Source organism: Aristolochia californica, unplaced genomic scaffold (assembly GCF_029961685.1).
Source record: "Aristolochia californica isolate CCGP_79_NKW_82.1479 unplaced genomic scaffold, dmAriCali1.0.hap1 SCAF_8, whole genome shotgun sequence".
Lineage (NCBI taxonomy): Eukaryota > Viridiplantae > Streptophyta > Magnoliopsida > Piperales > Aristolochiaceae > Aristolochia > Aristolochia californica.
In genome coordinates, this window is record NW_027182279.1 from 5380565 (window position 1) to 5401626 (window position 21062).

General features: G+C 39.2%; 1 pseudogene; it reads left to right on the top strand.

Annotated features, from left to right (window-relative positions):
- Window positions 1-5862: 5862 nt before the first annotated feature.
- LOC137938212 (ABC transporter B family member 1-like) lies at window positions 5863-19818 on the top strand (annotated as a pseudogene).
- Window positions 19819-21062: the final 1244 nt, after the last annotated feature.

Consider the following 21062-nt stretch of genomic DNA (forward strand, 5'->3'; position numbering starts at 1 on the left):
GTGTGGAATTTTCTATCTAAGTTAACAAACTTATTCACCACTACCCTCCTCATAGGACCAGCCTACCTCCTCCCCCATCTTCTTTCATAGAACGACCTCAATCTCTCAACGTTTATTTGGACAAATGGTTTTCTAGTGTCTCTTGCTTTGAGACCTCTCTCAAAGTGATGACATAACTTCACATAGAAGTTTCCAAGCAGATAGCCTAGGAAATGGAGAACTATTGATAGTGTTTTTTTTTTCTCAAAAAACACACTAGCTAGCCCTATACATAGGTAACTTTTCCTAGAGACACTTGCATACTAAAAGAAGTATGACTAGCCTTTACATTATCCATTATGGTTCTATGTATATATTATTTGGATCTTTGCATAGTGAAGTTATGTCCTCTCACAATTATACCATAAAAATGCATGCAACGGTAAATTGAAGATAAACAGTGAGATGAACACAATTTTATGTTGTGGCCCTTTCTATTCTCAACTTCATGTTTTCTAGTGTGTGAGATGAACTAATTGTTTCAGGTGTGGATGAGATCAACCCATTTAACAATGAGTTACAGTCTACCCAACCTAGGTTCTTGATTGTGTTAGTATGTAAACTAGTTATTGTATATTCTAAATTCTTTATTTATGTTTAAGAAATTATACTCATATAAAAAGGATAAATTTTAAATATGGCATCTAGTTAATGTGATATTTTCAAATATGTCTAAAATTTTAAAATAAAGGACAATCAAAATAGTTATTAAATTATTAAAATTATTCAAAAAGGGACCCACTATGTGGAGTCCCATTTGCCAAGCAATGAGAACCGACTCCTCTTGCCCACCACAATAAAAATGCTAGACAAACAAGATGAGAAGAGTAGAGGTCCTCCTCCCCTTTGCATATCTTTATGTAGATGGAGATCGAGGAATGGGAGGGGTTCTATTCTCTGCTCCCTCGCACGATTGCAAGGTAAGATAGGTGGGCCATTTTCCTCCTTTTTATCTTAAATTAAGAATTAATTAAAAATTCAAGTAGATGATTCAGTTTGTCTATTAAGACTCTACTTGTGGTATTGTCATAATTTCAAATTTCAATGTTGTTTCTCAAAATACACCATCCAACACATTGTATTTTGAAATTCAACATAAAAGGGTTGTATTCCAACAAAACCCAAAAAAAAGGAGTATTGGAAACCCTAATTAAAATTTCAGAATCCATTTAAGAATTTTCAACTATGCTTAAGGGTCTGTTTGGATCCCATATAAAAGAAAAGAAGAGAAAAGAAAATGACAAAGAAAGTGATTTTTTGTTGTTTGGCAGCAGAGAATCATGGAGAGAAAAGAAAACAAGATGGAAAGTTATTTTATCTTTTAGTTAAAAAAAATTCTCTAAAAAAATGATGGAGTTTGGGGAGAAAATAAAATAAATGGAAACTTGAGAGAAAATTTTAATCATAAAAAATTTAAAATATTTTTTTATTTTTCTCTTGCATTCAAACAAGAAAAACTATATTTATCTTCCATTTTCTCTCTCATTTTCCATGTGCATCCAAAGAAGAAAAAAAAACTTTTTTCTTTTTTTTTCTTGTCTCTTTCTCTTTCTCTTTCTTTTCTTTTCTTTCCACTTTTTGTGTTCCAAACACAGCCAAAGGAAACCTATATGGAACTCACATTAAAGAAAATCATTTTATGTTGTTTGGCAGCAAAGAATCATTGAGACAAAATCACTTTTTCTCTTAGTTAATAAATTTTCTCTCACTAAATTATGGAATTTGGGGAGAAAAGAAAAAAAATAGAAGTTTGAGAGAAAATTATAATCATCAAAATTTTAAATTTTACTTTTTTTTTTTCATTTTCCACTTGTATCCAAACAAGTGAAACTATATTTCTCTTCCATTTTCTCTTTGATTTTCTATGAGCATCCAAACAAGAAAAAAATAAAATTTCTTTTCTTTTCCTTTTTTTTTTTCTTTCCTCTTTCTATGTTCTTAACACAACCTAAGGTTGTGTTTTGAACACAAAAAAGTGAAGAGAAAAGAAAATAATGAAGAAAAGAAGTTTCTTTTATGTTGTTTGGATGCCCATAGAAAATAAGAGAGAAAATAAAAGTGAAAAATTATTTCTACAATTTGAATGCATAAAGAAAATGGAAAAGAAAAGAAAATTTAATAATTTAATAATTTTTAATGATTAAATTTATATATAAGCTTAAGAACTAAAATATCTAAAAGTATTAAATTATTATTGATAAAATTTTATTTTCTCTCTAATAATTTTTATTATCTATAATTTTTTCTCTCTAATGTCTCTTTCTTTTCTCTTCTCTCTAAATTCCATGTTTTTGTGTGAGAAAGTCCATGAACTAAGAGAGAAAATAAGTTTCTCTCATATTTTCTTTTTTCTAACAAATCTGCATTGTCAAACACTAGAAAAACACTTTCCTTCTACGTTCTTTTTTTCTGTGGTTTTAAACTAAGAATTATGTAGAAAGGAGAAACAGAAAATGGTCTCAAATATAATGCTTGCATCTCGTAGTCTCCTTTCCGAGGTTTTCTGGGTACGTACAAGGTGGCCATCTGCAAGGAACCAGAAGAAAGTAAAAGGCAAGCAGATGCTTCCAAAAGCGCGAGGAGCTCGTGCGAGCAACGTTTGCCGCCCTCGTTACACCTCGATGACCCTGGGCCCCATGGCGAAGCAGAATGCAAAAGTATCTGAACCCTTTCCCCATACTTTGCAGGTGGGATGCCTGGACAGGCTCGACGAAATGCCCCAACTAAGAAGACTTGCAGAAAGAGAAGAAAGAGAAACCTAAGAAAGGGAGAAATAGATGGAAAGGACAAAACGTGGGCTGAGGCGTGAAAGCCAAGTGTTCTCGCACATGGAAACCAATTCCACTGGTGCATAATAATCCATCATCGTTACACCGTTCTACTCAAAACTTGAGAAGGTAATATTAGACCACAACAAAAGAGAGAGTTAATGGGTAGGTATATCATTGTCGAAGTGGGTCTTCTGGTAGGTAAGATCTGCCCAGGAACTGTGATGGACCACAGAGGATGACGAAAGCTTCTTGTTCATCGTTCTCAGATAGCAAAGAACATGTGCCTACTAACCACTGGAAGTTGCTTCCGGTCCATGTGCAGTTAAAGTTTATTATGTTTGTTTATTGCCCCTGGAGATGAAAAGAGTAAATGTGTTCACCGGCCTCTTTTTGAAGCCTTAACCCAGGAGTTGTGCTAATTGTATCACCCACATTGGGTTGTTCTCTTTCTGTAAAGGAAACTTCTCTTACTTTTTTCACAGATGAATTTGCTACTGTCATAGCTTATCTGCCAGGCTATGTCCCAACCAGAGAAGGATTTCTATTAAGATTTACTATGAGATTTCTTCCCTTAAGGAGAAATCATTAAAATATTCTTTAAATCCGGTATTGTGTAATCCCGTTAATCACTCATAATTCTTCCATGTATATTCTATAAAACGGCTATTTAAGCCTATGAAGTGAATGAGAAAATATGAAAGAAACTGAAGTTGTATTCTTTAGTTGGTATCAGAGCAGGAGAATCCTTCTTCTTCTCCTTCTCGTCACCGAAGAACAGAGCGAAAGCTCTGTCCCGTAGTCTCTGGTCGCCGAAGAATAGAGCGAAAGCTCTGTCCTGAAATCTCAATCACCGAAGAACAGAGTGAAAGCTCTGTCGCAAAATCTCAGTCACCGAAGAACAGAGAAAGCTCTATCCCTTAATCTCAGTCGCTATTCGGAAGTTCCGCCGGTCGCCAACGACCTCAGCCAAGCCACCGCTCAGCCTTCCTTCAGAATGCGTCGCCGACCGATGACGAAGAGCCTCACTAGCGCCGCACTAGCGTGCGTTTCGATGAAGACGAACCTACTCTGGCAGACCTTCTAGACGTCACCGACGACGACAACGATGGCCTTCTAGCAAACAGCCAACCCAATCGACGCAGGCGAAGAGGAAGAGAGGCACCGTCTCGACGAAGAAGACGAGGTATAGGAAATTTAATTTTTCCCACTTAAACTTAGGTCACGGTTTTATTATTTTGCTAAGCGACCTGGTCTCGGACAAAACCAAGATCAACCCAGCAAGAGTAAACGAATTGGACCAAACTGGATCTATTCACGGACCGGATCGGACTGGAAACAGAGACCTAAACCAGGTCAACCCAGTGGCAGGAATCGGACCGGACCAGAAAAATATTGATGAAGCCTTATTTAGAAAATGGACCGGACCAGTTTTCTGACCGGACCGGAATCAGAGATCCAAACCGGATTAACCTAGCAAACAGAAAGCGAATCGAACTAGTATTTTTGGGTGATCATCACCGATCTTCTTGCATCATGTCGAAGAAATCAAAACCAGAGCATATTTGCATTCACTGTGGTGAGACTAGGCATACAAAGTCAAGATGTTATGAACTTATTGGGTATCCAAAATGGTGGGATTCTACTAAAGCGCCTCGCAAACGGAACACTAAACCAAATAATCATGCTTCCGTTGCTGTAGCAAAACCCTCCACCTCTGCTACATCTGGTAAGGTTTTTAATACTTCCACTCCTAGTAGAAAAAGTGAATGGATAATTGATTCTGGTGCTACTGATCATATGACCTTTGACAATCATCATGTTGAAATTATGAAACCATCTGAACAACATATCATATCTACAACAAATGGTACTCTCTCTCAAGTTATTGGAGAAGGTTCCATCACCCTCACTAAAATTCTGAGTCTTGATTCTGTATTAGTTGTTCCAACCCTCAATCATAATTTATTATCAGTGGCTCAGATAACTCACACTTTGCATTGTATTATAATTTTTTGGCCTAACCATTGTGTGTTTAAGGACATTCGAACTTGAAAGACAATTGGTTATGGTACTAGAAGGGGGAAACTCTATTACCTTGATCTGAAGCCAGAGAGTTCTCATCAGTTAGCTCAAGCATTCTCTGTGAATAAATCTACAGAAAATGAGATTTGGTTATGGCATAAAAGGTTGGGTCACTCATCTTTTGGTTATTTAAAGAAACTGTTTCCAAAACTATTTGCTAGATTGTTTGTTTAAGATTTTAAGTGTGAGGTATGTGAATTGGCTAAAAGCCATCGTGTTCCATTTCAAATAAGCATGAATAGGAGTCCAACACCCTTTATGATTATCCACTCTAATGTATGGGGTCCAGTAAATATAGCCTCTCTAAGTGATAAACGGTGGTTTGTTTCCTTTATTGATGATAACACCCGAATGACTTGGATTGGCTTAATGAAATCAAAAAGTGAAGTTACTTCACTGTTCAAAAAATTTCATAAAATGATAGCCACTCAGTACCATTCTACAATACAAACTCTCCGCAATGACAATGGTGGAGAATTTGTTAATCAAAGTTTGAAAGAATATCTAGATGATCATGGAATTAGTCATCAAACTACTTGTCAGTACACCCCTCAGTAAAATGGGGTTGCAGAGCAAAAGAACCGCCACCTTCTTGAGGTTGTTTGTGCTTCCTTGTTTGAAGCTCATACGTCGGCTAGTTATTGGGGTGAAGCCATCACAATTCCAGCTTATCTTATCAACCTAATACCCTCTTATCAACCGAATACCCTCGAGTGCGTTACAATTTAAGACTCTCTTGAGTGTTCTTCATGAAACTATAAGTTCACCTATTGTGCCGAATCTGCCACCTAGAGTTTTTGGGTGTATAGCCTTTGTTCATCTCCATATGCCATTGAGAAATAAATTGGAACCCTGAGCTCTCAAGTGTGTCTTTGTTGGTTATGCTCAACATTAGAAAGGTTATCATTGTTATCATCCTCCCTCTCGCAAATTGTATGTCACTCTTGATGTGGTATTTCATGAAGATCACATGTATTATTCTACTCCCGAATCTTCAATTCAGGGGGAGAACAGGATTGAATTACAGACCCTTAATCGTCATTTGGATATCTTGGATACTACAAGTGGGAAGTATTCAGATTACAGCAGTGAACATCAAAATGATACAAATGAGCATGATTCACAGGATGGAGACAGACAAGACCAGATAGAAGTAATGCAACCAGAGTCTCAACCGATATCTTTCCCCTTTCATAATGTACCAATGGATCAATTGCCTTCCGAGTCTGAGTCCATGTCTGAGCCTCAGGTAAGTTCTGAAATTCAACTAAGAGTGCTACTCATCAAACCACAAGAGGAAAACCTAGAATCAATTATGAACCTCTTTTCACCTCTAAATCTCAGTATCCCATGCATAATTTTGTGTCTTATCATAGATTGTCAAAGCCAAATGAAGTATTTGTGAATTAATTATCTGCTATATCTATTCCTAATAGTGTTCAGGAAGCCTTGAAAGATCCTAAGTGGAAAGAAGTTATGAATGAAGAAATGAGGTCCCTCCAAAAGAATTCAACATAGGAAGTGGTTGACCTACCTGTAGGAAAGACACCAGTTGGATGTAGGTGGGTATTTAACATTAAATATAAAGCCGATGGCACCATTGAAAGGTTCAAAGCAAGGTTTGTCGCCAAAGGATATACTCAAACCTACGTGATCAATTATATAGAGACATTCGCACCAGTGGCCAAAATCAACACTGTTCGGATTCTACTATCTCTAGCTATAAATCTTGACTAACCCTTATATCAGTTTGATGTTAAAAATGCATTTTTGCACGGAGATCTCCAAGAAGAAATATATATAGAATTACCTCCTGGATGTATTATGCAAAACAAATGATGCAAACAAGTATGTAAATTGAGGAAATCCCTATATGGTTTGAAGCAGTCCCCGAGGGAGTGGTTTGGAAGGTTCACAAATTTTATGAAATCTATCGGATACAAGTAAAACAACTTAGATCATACTATCTTCCTGAAATATAACAAGGAGGCCATTACAGCTCTTATTGTGTATGTTGATGATATGATAGTAACTGGGAATAATCTAGAAGAAAAGAAAACATTGCAAAGTCATCTCGCTAGAAAGTTTGAAATGAAAGATCTTGGCTACTTATATTTTCTTGGTATTGAAGTGTCACAGTCCAAGGAGGGAATTTTTCTATCTCAACGAAAATATGCTTTGGATTTATTGAAGGAAACTGGTATGACATCATGTAGTCCAGTCAGTACTCCTATGGAAGAAAATTTGAAACTGAGAACACATTCAGATCAAGTCTCTGCTAACAAGGAACGTTATCAGATAATAGTTGGGAGGTTAATGTATCTTGCACATACCATACCAGATTTAGCTTATGTACTAAGCGTGGTTGGTCAGTTTATGCACTCTCCAAGTGAAGAATGTTGTCAACCGTATCCGGCACTACTTGAAATCATCTCCAGGGAAAGGAATTTTACTTAAAAAGGGAGGTGACTTGAAAATTGAAGATTATACCGATGCCGATTGGGTTGGGCCAATAGAGGATCAACGGTTTACATCTGGATACTTTACATTTGTAGGTAGAAATTTGGTCACTTAGAGAAGTAAGAAACAAGAGGTGGTGGCTAGATCTTCATTTGAAGCCGAACATAGGGGAATGGCCAAGGCAATATGTGAATTATTATGGATCAAAAATCTGATACAAGAACTACATATTGCGCAAACAAGTCCTATGAAATTATACTGTGACAGTAAGGCAACATGTGATATTGCCTACGACCCAGTCTAACATGATAGAACTAAAAATGTTGAAGTTGATAGACACTTTATTAAAGAAAAGTTAGAAGCAAAAATCATTGAAGTCCCTCATGTTTGATCTGATGGTCAGCTTGCCGATGTGCTAACCAAGGTAGTGTCTTACCGAGCTTTTAACAATTGTCTTGACAAGTTGCGCATGAGTGATATCTATGCACCAACTTGAGGGGGGGTGTTAAGATTTACTCTGAGATTTCTTCCCTTAAGGAGAAATCATGTAAATATTCTGTAAATTCGGTGATTGTGTAATCCCGTTAATCACTCATAATTCTTTCATGCATATTTTGTAAAACTGCTATTTAAGCCGATGATGTGAATGAGAAAATATGAAATAAATTGAAGTCGTATTCTTTAGTATTTCTAGGTCCATCCTAAAGTGCTTATGGTCCAGTTATGGCCTACCATATCTTTGGTCTCAATGGAAATAAAATGTTCACATGTATAGCTCTCATTACTTTCTGTCTGTGAAGATTTGTTTAAAGAAAGAGAAGGAAAAGCAGTTGGAAGAGAAAGACAATGCAAGGGCATAATGAAACTAACATGGAAAGAGGTCTTTGAGTGAGCATTGAGTATTGTTTTTCTTTGATTTAATTAAGAAGAAGAAAGGAGAATAGAGAAAGACAAAGGAGAGTATCCTAGTTTTTTTTAATAATGAGCCAGCTCTGAAAGTATGTGCCACGAGAAAGAGAGAGAAACCCTTTTTTCCACACCTTTCTTTGAGTCTTTGCTTCCAATTTTTGGCAGATTAGCTGCCAAATGAACAATTCTTTTAATCATCAACCTTATTCTATCTCAAAGAAAAAGATTAAGAAAAGATAAAGAATCCCTTCGTTGTGTTGCATTTCAGAGGTTAGCTTTCGTTATCCATGAAAGCCTCCAGTCTCCTAATCTGATTAAGCTATTACTTGTTAGTGGAAAATTTGGCTGTTTCCATTACCTCAAGCATGGGAACCAAACTACATAAGATTCAGCACTGAACTAATTGAAAAAGACTCACGGGCGCAATATTCTTTAACAGGAAACAGCTATTAAAAGAAAATGTGGCTTCTTTTCTGTTTCTTTCCAAGTATTTTACTTCAAAAACTGGCGCAGTTCGCTCAGTTTCTGAGCGTTGGTTTATGTAAGATGACGCTGGAAGCTTTTTGTTGCAATTAGGATGGCTTTTGATTAATTTACTTCAATATAGTTAGTTATAAAGGACTTCACTACTGGATCTACAGTTGGCGTTGTCAGATTCTCGCACTCGGCAGGTGTCTTCATATTTGAATGGGGAAACTAAAAGCAAACAATAACATGTTGTAACCAGGGGTGTCATCGAATCAAGCCGGTTTTTTATTTGTTTAAGTAAACAAGCCGAACTTGAACAAGCGGCGATTTGGTTCGCGAGCTCACAAGCCAGCTTGTTTACTTAAACCAGTGGGAGTGCGGGAGCTGGGAGGCACTGATTTATTCAGCCTGCACTTCGGGTCTTCAAGTAAATCTGATTCCTAAACCAGCGGGGTCAGGTTTGAGGTTTCGAGTTTTTTAAGGGTTTAGGTATTAAGATCAGGGTTTGAGGTTCAAGGTTCAGGGATCAGAGTCGGGTTTGGTTTAGGGTTTAGGGTTTAGGGTTTAGGGTAAACCCTAAACCTGACCTATGTCCCTAGTTAGTGGATCCCCTCTAATTTGTTAGCTATGCTTCGCGTGAGTAAAACAGAAAAAGCCTTCCAAGACAACAACGTCATGTTCTGTTTATTGTCACTTTGATAAACTAGCATGTATTGACCTGTAAGGCTACCCTTCGCACATCTCACTAAGCACCTAACCTTAAATTGAACCCTAGCTCTAACCCTAATCCTAACCTTAATCCAAATTAAATCCTAATCTGAATTGAACAATAATTAAATCCTAATCTAAATTGGACCCTAATTAAACCCTAACCCTAATTGTAAAGTCTAATTAAACCCTAATCTGAATTGGAACCTCATTAAATTGTAATCTTAACAAGAACCTTAACCTTAAACCCTAAACCCTTAACCCAAACCCTATCAATAATTCAAACTCAGACCCTAATTAAACCCGGCCCTAATCTAAATTAAACATTGATTAAACCCTAATACAAATCAAATCCTAATTAAACCCTAACTCAAAACCATGACCCTTACCTTATCCCTACCAAATTACACCCTAATTAAAATCTAACCCTAATCCTAACCCAAACCTTAACCTTAACCTAATCTCTAACCCTAACCCTAATCCAAATCAGACCCTAATCAAAACTAGTCCTAATTAAACCCTAATTTGAATTGGTCCTAAATGAAACACTAACCCTAATCCTAACCCTAACCCTAACCCAAATTATTAATTACTTTCAAATCAAGACATGGTTTCTTTCTTTTTCATTTTTTTTTTGTGTGTTTTGGAATTTATAATACATTTTATTATCATTCATATTTTGGTAGTCATGTTAGATGCTTGTTTTGAAAAGGACAAATTGATGTTAATCTACTTAATGAACATGTCACATGTGACATGGTGCATTCTATTTGTGGCACGACATTTTGACATATAGTATGCACATGGCAAATGGGGTTCATCCTCACGATTGGTTGACGCCCTATCATAGGGTCTCTCCCCTGGATTTGGAGTGGCTTTGTGATAAGGTCTTTAGCACCGTCCACTTTAAGATAAATGAAAATTTGGCATTAAGGATAACAATTTAGTTATAGAGTAGTACTAATATTATGTAATTCCAATCTACAAAAAATTCTCAATAGAATGTCAAAAATGTTAGTAACAAACGGTTCAACATACTATGGAACAGAAATCAATCATACACATTCGTGAGGAGATGGTATGTCATATATTAATTTTATTTTTATTTTATTTTATTTTTATTATTTTGTTAAAGAAACATCTTTAGTGTGCAAGTGTTTTCTATATTCAACATTTCAAGAACACCCATCATGGGGCTTCACATGGAAAGAATTCAAGATTTGAGGGAAAATATATAACAATAACTTCATTTTTATCTTAATTTTTTTCAAATATTGTTATTAGTGACCTCAACAAATATATTACTTTTTTATAAAATCTTCAACAAAACCAGATGCAATAATGGGGGAAGAAGTTGTTTAAGTGCGAAAAGCCAACCTACTCAAGAGAGGTGGACCGGAACCACCTCTGACACCCACCCCACCCGTTACCGCTCCCCACGGGATTCAAAGGCGGGACGTACCAGACCTGGCTTTGATACCATGTCAAGAGGCTAAACAATGCAATTTAAAAGACTAGTCGTTTAAGCGCGGAAAGTCAACCTACTCAAGAGAAGTGGACCAGAACCACCTTTGACAAATATAATTCAAGTGGTGAATTTTTCTAAGTTAGCCTTAAAAATGAGTAATCTCTTTTTGAATGCACAAAGATTAAGGTTTTTCTACCTTTAAAAATTGACCAAAGTTTTTCCAAACTTAGACCATTTTGATTGGTATAGGGAATTTTGTCATTTGGCTATGAGTGATTTTTTCTTCTTTCATATTTTTTTTGTTCAAACTAGGACTTTGTGTCCTTTTGATCCGCCGAACTTAAGGGTAAAGATTAGAAGAAAAAGTACAAAAGAATGAGGTATTTGGTATAAGCCAACCATGAAGAAATTTTTTATGTGACTAACAATGAAGAATTCCATAAATTGTGTTAAAATTTTATGTTACTAGTAATGGAGAACATCCAATTAAGGGGAGAATAGAAGGTGAAGAATTTTATAACCCAAATTTTTTATGATGAAGACTAAGATTTTTTTTTTTGCAAATGGAAGTTAGAAACTCCAACTTTAAGGAGAGAATAGAAGAGATAGTTATAAAAGAATCTTACATGATTCTCATGGTAACGAATCTCATAGAGGAAAAATTAATATGGAGATTCTTATAGTAGCCCCACAGGGAGTCTCACACAAGGAGGTTTTTTAGTATTAACAGTTCTATTTAATAGTTGTTTAGTGTGTTTCTCATTAGGAGTTTTATTCTCGATTTAACTTAGAAATGGGTAGTTCAATTTAACTCTGATTCTATATATTTTTCCTATTATAAGTAGAGACCCAATGTACTCAATTTACACATCATGAATGAATTATTTTCTCCTCTTAAAATTTCAAAATATGAGTTACAGTGAACTCGGAAAGAAATGTAGTTCATGTGAGATGAGCATGCTTGAGAGTACTTTCTACTATCTGAGCAAGATGAGATGCATATGTGGATCATGCAATTGCATGATCCACAGATCGTGAGAGGCATCTATCAAGTCCCTCTCTCTCTATCCCCTCCCCCGAGCGGTGACTAGAGATCGACTTCTTCTAAGGTTTCAATATTTTTTACATGTATATATGAATATTTTTCCATACAAGTTTATGTTCACTGAGTAATTATCAATTAACCAATTTTATTTTAATGTGGTTTTAAATTATATTTTTATTTGTGTTATTTTCTTATTATTTATTATTACAAAAAAAATTGTAGGAAAAATAATTTGATGAATAAAAAATATTTGTTTAAAAAATAAATATTCATTCTATTAGGAAAACAAATTGTGTAATTTATTATTAGTTATTGTTGTAGAATTTTCATAGGAAAAAGTAATATGATAAATAAAAATATTTTCATAAAAAAATAAATCTTCCTTCTACGAGAAAAAAAAATTGATACTTTAGTTGATAGAACAATGGTTTTTTTCAAAATTATAAATCTTCCTTCTGCTAATGAAATATGAGTAGTTACGACATTTACCAGAGAAATGCTTTTTTCATTGGCAGAGTTTAATCTTTGCCAATAAAATTTGATTTTTCAACAAAGATTTTCATTTGCTAGCAAAAGCCATTTTGGTTGGTAGAGGTTGTAGTGCCTAAAAGTGAGATCATTGACTTCTTCAATGAAATGAACTAAAAAGAAAATAACTATACTCCAAAATTGAAGGAATATTGTTTGGTGTGTTTAAAAGATGAAAAGGAAAAAGAGAACATTGAAGCCTCTAATGTACTAAGTAGGAGATTCCCCCTTTGGGTCACCATCTTGCAATTGAATTGAATTGCCCCTCCTTTGGGTCACCATCTTATAACTTCAATTGAATTGCCCCTCCTTTGGGTCACCATCTTGCAATGACTCACTCTATTTACTCCAATCTTTATATATATATATATATATTTTATTTGATCTATTTATCAAACGGTCATCTTGACTAACAAACAACTATGGTTAGATTTCGTGGTCCATTATTAGGTTAGTATAGCATGATGAAATTGGCCTCTCATTGCACTAATTGGAGGAATTCACACCACTACCATGGTTAAACTCTCTGCGAAAAAGCCAAGCAGCTCTTTCTGAGGCCAGCTATATTGCAGAACAGGTAGGAAAAATGGCTGAGAGATGTGAAGTTTACTCTGTTTTTACAACTTCGTCTTGATTTGTTGAGATGAATGACAGACCATAGGACAAATTCGCACAGTCCAGTCATTCGTGGGCGAAGCGCGGGCGTTTCAAGCTTACTCTTCTGCGTTGCGAGTTGCTCAGAGGGTCGGGTATAAGAGCGGACTGGCTAAAGGGATTGGATTGGGAGCAACCTATTTCACAGTTTTTTGCTGCTATGCTCTTCTGTTATGGTATGGTGGATACCTTGTGAGACACCACTATGCAAATGGAGGAGTCGCCATTGCTACCATGTTCTCTGCCATGATCGGCGGACTGTAAGTCCATCGTTCTTGATTTTTCCAGTGCCCAAATTGGTTCTGTTTCTGAATTGGTCATTTTGGGATAAACACGAGCCGTTTTGGTGTCGAACAGGGCTTTAGGACAATCTGCACCTAGTATGACTGCATTCGCCAAGGTTAAAGTAGCAGCCGCGAAAATATTTCGTACAATTGATCATAAGCCTGGGATTGATCGGAATGGAGAATCGGGTTTGGAACTAGGGTCTGTTACGGGTCATCTGGAGATTAAAAATGTGGAATTCTCATATCCATCCAGGCCGGAGATTCGGATCCTTAACAATGTCTCCCTCGATGTGCCTGCTGGGAAGACCATTGCTCTGGTTGGGAGCAGTGGTTCTGGTAAGAGTACAGTCGTTTCCCTCATCGAAAGATTCTACGAGCCCTGCTCAGGTAACCTTTCTTCCCTCTTTTTTGCAGAAATCCTTCAGGCAATCTTGTGTTCAAAGTTCTGTTGTCCTCCTTTCTGGTTTTTTTTTTTTTTTTTTTTTGAACAAATTAACCGGACATAGGCATTTTCATTTTTGATTTAACAGAAGTCTGAATCTTTTACAGAAAGAGTGACCACTAAACAGATTTTTGAATGGATGAGTTTTATCTATGTGATCTCAGGACAAGTTCTGCTCGATGGGCACGACATAAAGACACTCAAATTGAGATGGCTGAGGCATCAGATAGGACTCGTGAGCCAGGAGCCTGCTCTGTTTGCCACAACCATCAAAGAAAATCTGCTTTTAGGAAGGGTAAATGCAACCCGGTTGAGGTTGAAGAAGCTGCGAGAGTGGCAAATGCTCATTCCTTCATTGTCAAACTTCCAGAGGGTTATGATACACAGGTATGTCTAATCCCAAATAATGCAGAAAATTTACTCTTCATCGATCTAATTGATAGCCGGACGCTACGCATCTCGAATTCTTTGACTCGATTATCAAATTGATTACACATTCCCAAACTTAACTGTTTTTTTTTTTTTTTTTTTTTTTTTTTTTTTTTTTTGAGAAATCCAAACTTTGCTGTTAGAATCAAGTACGTTGTTGAAGTACGTTGAAGAAGCTCTCGAATTGGAAATTGGAACTGGACTGCTCGCTCGTGAATTGTTCTTAATGAACGCATGAAATTTGCTGTGCAGGTAGGGGAGAGGGTTACAGCTATCCGGAGGACAGAAGCAGAGGATTGCCATCGCAAGGGCTATGCTGAAGAACCCAGCGATCCTCCTCTTGGATGAAGCCACCAGTGCCCTCGACTCTGAATCTGAGAAGCTGGTTGACGCAGGACAGGATAACGATTATCCTGCAAACGATACCACCTGTAATCTACGGGGAAAAATCGCAAGAGGTCGCCTTAAAAACACAGTGAAACCTCTCTGATTTTCAATTCACAATATCAAAATCAATAATTTCCTCTCTGTTCACATAACAGAGTTTTAAACAGAACTCAATGCCCCGACAAGCCCGGGCTGCAGCTCAAAATAAAACAAACCCTAAACCCTCAAAAGTCTGGTCCAACTCGGGTTCAGGAAAAAGGTCCGACTATGGATCCGACTATTTACCAGCTTTACGCTGATCGGTCAACTTGAGGTATTTCAAAGCCAACAACGTGCTATCTGATAATTCAGCATCATCTAACTCAGCTTCTCTTGCATCAGTCGCCTCGAGTTGGAAAGAACTTGTCCTTGAGTTCACAGTAACTTCACCAGAATCACAAACACCAAAAAGTACCTGACGACGGCAACTGTCGGCCTTAACCTGGTACTTGGCATGAGTCTCGGGAATGGCCAACTTTGCCTACTCAGGCGGCAATCCAGGAGGAAGATCCTCCTCTACGTCTTCACGCTCAATCTCTACTAAAAACCTAGACAGTGAAAGCATGTTAGTAGTACCGGCTATCGGAGTAGGAGTGGGTCTGTCCTGACGAGGTACTAACACAATCTTCTTCCCTTTGATGCTAAGAGAATAGGTATTCTTCCATCTATCTGAATAACACTGCGATCATATTGCCAAGGGGCGGCCTAACAAGACATGACAAGCATCCATAGAGATTATATCACACCAAGCATTATCAAAATAGTTCATGCCGATGGAAAAAAACTAGACAACGCCTATCGACTGTTACCTTACTGTTGTGAGTCAGCCACGACAAGTTGTACGGTTGGAGATGATGATCTGTCGTCAACTGCAATTTCTGGATAGTCTCTGTAGACACAACATTCTCATTACTACCATCGTCAATGATCATCTTGCAGACTTTATCTGTGACCGTGCAGGTCATGTGGAAAAGATGGGTTCGCATCCAATCATCCCCTGAATCCCCCTTGGGAGTCAATAGACTCTTACGAACAACCAGGGTCTCATGGCCATCACCATACAACACATCTCCATCCTCATCATCATCATACACAGGCTCACCAAACTCCTCATTTGCATCTACCACATCTTCCTCAATCAGAAGATTTTTGCCTTTCTGAGAAGCAGGTTTCCTACACCCAGTTGCATTATGTCCCTGCTCGCCACATCGAAAACATCTAATATGTGAGGTAGAAGTACCTTGTATAGGCTACTGGGCAGGAACAGATTCTGGAAGACGAACTGGTGGGCTTCTTTGATCGCTTCTAATCATAGGCCTCCTGTTTTGCTGCTTTTCGACAGCCAATGCACGCTGGTAGGCTACAGAAACGGTCCACAGCAAGTGAAGGCGGAGGACATCCTACAGCGGCTGTCGTAACCCCCCCCCCCCTCCCCCCCCCCCCCCCCCCAAAATATCGTGCCACCATCTGCTCTTCCGTCTCAGATAGATCATTACGGGCGATCAACTGATAGAACTTCTCCGTATAGTCATCCACCGATCTCGGGCCTTGCCGCAACAAATGAAGTCGCTAAAACAAGGTTTGAGTGTAGCCGAAAGGAAGGGATTGACCCTTCATCTTCTCTCAATCAGTGATCTTGCCCTTGCCTTGCCAGTCTCGTGATCACCTCAACTGCTCCCACCACGCAGATGCTCTGCCCTTGAATTTGATGGCAACCAGTTTCACCTTGACACGATCTGGGACTTCCTTATACTCAAAGATACGCTCTATTTCATGCAGCCAATCTACTAATCCCTTGGCCTGTAACGTACCAAAAAACTCGGATAACGACACTTTGAAATCGAGGTCTACAGGTCGATCCCCCTGACCTTGGTGCTCCCTGAATCGAGCATGATTGTGATATGGGTTTGCGAACCTGGCATCGGAATCGTGATCTTCCATCCCACGATCACCGAAATCCTACGTCGTTAGATGCTGGGTTAACTCCACAACTTGCCTCTATAAATCTTCAAGCATCACAGCCTGAACATTACGACTACGACCACGACTACCAGCCATGGAAGTTGCGTGTCAATCTCGTCGTCCCTGGAAACGAGAGTGCCCCAAAGCGAATGTTTAGAAAAAATGGGATTTCCCCAAATCGAAACCTCATCTAAAGCTTACGAAATTCGAAAAATTCAGCAAATGTCTCGACGCTGACGTTGACGAAATCGACAAAAACCTCGGCTCTGGAAAATGTCTCGACGCTGACGAAAAATTTCCCCCGAATTCGGGATTTTGGAGCCATTTTTTTTCTGAAATCGAGACCTCTTTGGCCGTCATCTTCGGCAGCCCGAGGTGCTCCTTTCTAGCACGAGGTTCTCCTCTCTCGAACGAACCTCTGTTTCGGCACCCTTTTGTTCGGTAAGTCCCGAACTCGTTCTGTTCGGCCAACTCTATCAACGGCAGTTCCGGCCACGGCGACGGCAATGGCAACATCGTATGATAGTTCCAGCAGTGACGACGTCGATCTTGAACCCTCTCCCTATCAAATCCCTATCTTTCGGCAACAGCCACGAACAACTGCTCTGTTCGGTCGAGTGCCGAGGTCTCCTCGGTCAAGTCCCGGTTTCTGCTCGGTCGAGTCCCAAGTTCTGCTCGGTCGAATCCCAAGTTCTTCCAACAGCAGCGTCGAGCGATTGTTCCGGTGACGGCGACGACGGCGGCGTCGTCTGCATCGACCCTTCTAACTGCTTCTCGTTGCAGCGTCTCTGGCGAGACCTAGCTTCTTCCCCAGCCTAAAGCTCTGATACCAACTGACGCTGGACAGGATAGCGATTATCCTGCAGACGATACCACTGGTAATCTATGAGGAAAAATCGCAAGAAGTCACCTAAAAACACAGAGAAACCTCTCTGATTTTCGATTCACAATATCAAAATCAATAATCTCCTCTCTGTTCACAGAACAGAGTTTTGAATAGAACTCAATGCATCGACAAGCCCGGGCTCTAGCTCAAAATAAAACAAACCCTAAACCCTCAAAAGTCTGGTCCAACCCGGGTTCAAGAAAAAGGTCTGACTACAGATCCGACTACTTACCCGCTTTGCATCATCTGACTCAGCTTCTCCTGCATCACTGTAGCAAGAAGCTCTGGACCGGTTCATGATTGGGAGAACGACTCTCGTTATTGCCCACCGTCTCTCCACCATCCGGAAGGCAGATGTTGTAGCCGTCCTGCAACAAGGCAGTGTCTCTGAGTTGGGAACCCATGATGAGCACCTTGCCAAAGGCGATAATGGGGTCTATGCTAAGCTTATCCGCATGCAAAAGACGGCCCATGAAACTGCTTTAAACAACGCCCGGAAGAGCAGTGCCAGGCAATTCTTATTATCAGTTTAAATCGATTTCATTTATTCTGGCAACCATACCCGTTATGGAATTCAATCAAATTGATTAACCTTTCAACCCTCCTACGCCATTGCAATGCCAGGCCTTCCAGTGCCCGCAACTCGGTAAGCTCGCCGATTATTGCGCGGAACTCCTCTTACGGGAGATCACCATACTCGCGCCGCGTCTCGGACTTCTCAACCTCCGATTTCGGTCTCTCGATCGACCCCAATTACCGCCTCGAGAAGCTGGCTTTCAAGGGCCAAGCAAGCTCCTTCAGGCGCCTAGCCAAAATAAACTCACCGGAGTGGTCCTATGTCCTCGTGGGTTCCATGGGCTCCGTCGTCTGCGGCTCCATCAGTGCCTTCTTTGCCTACGTCCTCAGCGCCGTTCTGAGTGTATACTACAGCATTGACTACCATCACATGCAACGCGAAATCGCAAAATACTGTTTTCTATTGATAGGCGTCTCCTGGGCGGCTTTGATGTTCAACACGTTGCAGCACTTGTTCTGGGACGTAGTCGGCGAGAATCTCACGAAGAGGGTGAGGGAGAAGATGCTGGCGGCAGTGCTCAGGAACGAACGAGAGTGCAAGGATTGCAGCCAGGTTGTCCCTTGATGCTAACAACGTAAGGTCCGCTATCGGCGATCGAACTCTGCCCTCATGCTGGTGGCCTGCACTGGCGTCTCACGTTGGTCCTCTTTGCTGTTTTCCCGGTTATCGTTGCTGCAACAGTTTTGGAGGTAGATTGAGACTCAAAAAATCAAAATTACAGAAAAGAGAAGAGATTTTCCTGGAAACAACTCAAAATGCAACTCTTTTTTACAGAAAATGTTCATGCAAGGATTTTCCGGCGATCTGGAGGCTGCTCACGCGAAGGCTACGCAACTCGCTAGCGAAGCAGTGGCAAATGTTCGAACAGTTGCGGCATTCAACTCGGAGGCCAAAATTGTAACCCTCTTTACCGCGAACTTGCAAACGCCACTCCGGCGGTGCTTCTGGAAGGGTCAAATCGCCGGTTGCGGGTTCGGGGTTGCGCAATTCCTCCTCTACGCCTCCTACGCGCTGGGCCTCTGGTACGCCTCCTACCTCATGAAACACGGCATCTCCGACTTTTCCAAGACGATCCGAGTGTTCATGGTCCTTATGGTGTCCACCAACGGCGCCGCCGAGACTCTAACCCTCGCTTCAGACTTCATCAAGGGAGGCCGCGCCATGCGCTCCGTCTTCGACATTCTCGACCGCAAAACAGAAATCGAGCCTGACGACCCCGACGCCACCCCCGTTCCCGAGCGCCTACGGGGTGAGATCGAATTCAAGCATGTCGACTTTACCTACCCCACCCGCCCGGACATCCAGATTTTCCACGACCTCTGTCTCCGCCTGTGCACCGGAAAAACCCTCGCCCTCGTTGGTCCTAGCGGCTGCGGCAAGAGCTCCGTGATCGCCCTTATTCAACGGTTCTACGAGCCCTCCTCCGACCGGATCCTGATTGACGGGAAAGACCTGCGGAGATACAACCTGGAATCCCTCCGGAAACATATGGCGTTTGTCCCACAAGAGCCCTGCCTATTCGCTTCGAGCGTTCATGAAAATATAGCGTACGGCTGCGAAACAGCGACAGAGGCGGAAGTGATGGAGGCGGCGACGCTGGCGAACGCCCACAAGTTCATCTTGGACCTGCCGGAAGGGTACCTGACGTTTGCGGGAGAGCGGGGAATGCAGCTGTAGGCATTGGCAGAGGAGCCGAGCTTGATTTAAATATTTCGAGCCGAGCTTCGAGCCAAGCCTCATCTCGAACCTAAAATTGTTATCGAGCTTGAGCCCACCGAGTTCGAGTCGAGCTTCGAGCCGAACTCGAGCCTCAACATACATTTAAAACTTTTCAAAAAATATATACCAAATAAAATATATATAAAATTATACATACATTTTACATAAAATTGGGTATAACCTATATATATAATACATGTATAAGATTGGGTATAGTTAAAATTAAGAATAATCTATATATATAATACATGTATAAAATTCGACATGATCTCTATATAAAATTGGGCATAATCAACATACATAATACTTGCATAAATACTCCATAAAATTATTTATACATTCCATAAACACTCCAATAAATTGTTTATTCATTCCATAAAATAGTCTAAACACTCCATACACTACATAATATTATAAATAAATTCCATACAATAATCAAACACAACAAAATTAAATGAAATATCACTATCAATTTACAATCACCCAAATAAAAACTATAAATCCATTATAAATTTACAAACTATAGTTATTTCTCTTTATGTTAGAAAATAATATACGTCCTTGCTTGAGCAAAATCTCCACCTATGACAAAAACAAAAAAATAAAATTAGTTATTGTCAGATAAAAAAATACTCTTCCACTGGTAGTTACTTAATGTCATTAAAAATATTAAAATTACCATGATGAGAAAAAAATGAAAAATCATGTAGCTGATAGCATTATCTTTACACTCTTCTTCTCATGTTGTAATCATAAAACAAAATTTTAATAAATAAAACTAAAAAATATCGTAATAAATAATTAATCAAAGAAATTCACCTTTTGATCTTTCTTTATACCGTGAAGAGTTCGAACCCAACCAGTGCCACAAATCAAAGTTTGAAATGTATTTGGTACCAAAGAAGAACTATACGAGTCTCTACCACCAACACTAAATAATGACTCCGAAGTTACTGTGGATATGAGAATTATAAGGGGGGTTACTCAACAAACTTAAAATTTGAAGTTCATCTTCATCTCCTGCTTCAAATTCATTTAATTCCTCTACATGAAATTCAATTTCAAACTTGGTGTTAGTGTGGACAAGTTCATATACATTGGAAAATAGTTTCCAGTGTTAGTACCCCAAAATAAGAAAAATATAAAAAACAAGAAAATGAGTAACTTATAATAGTATACTTAATTAAAACATAATATTTAAA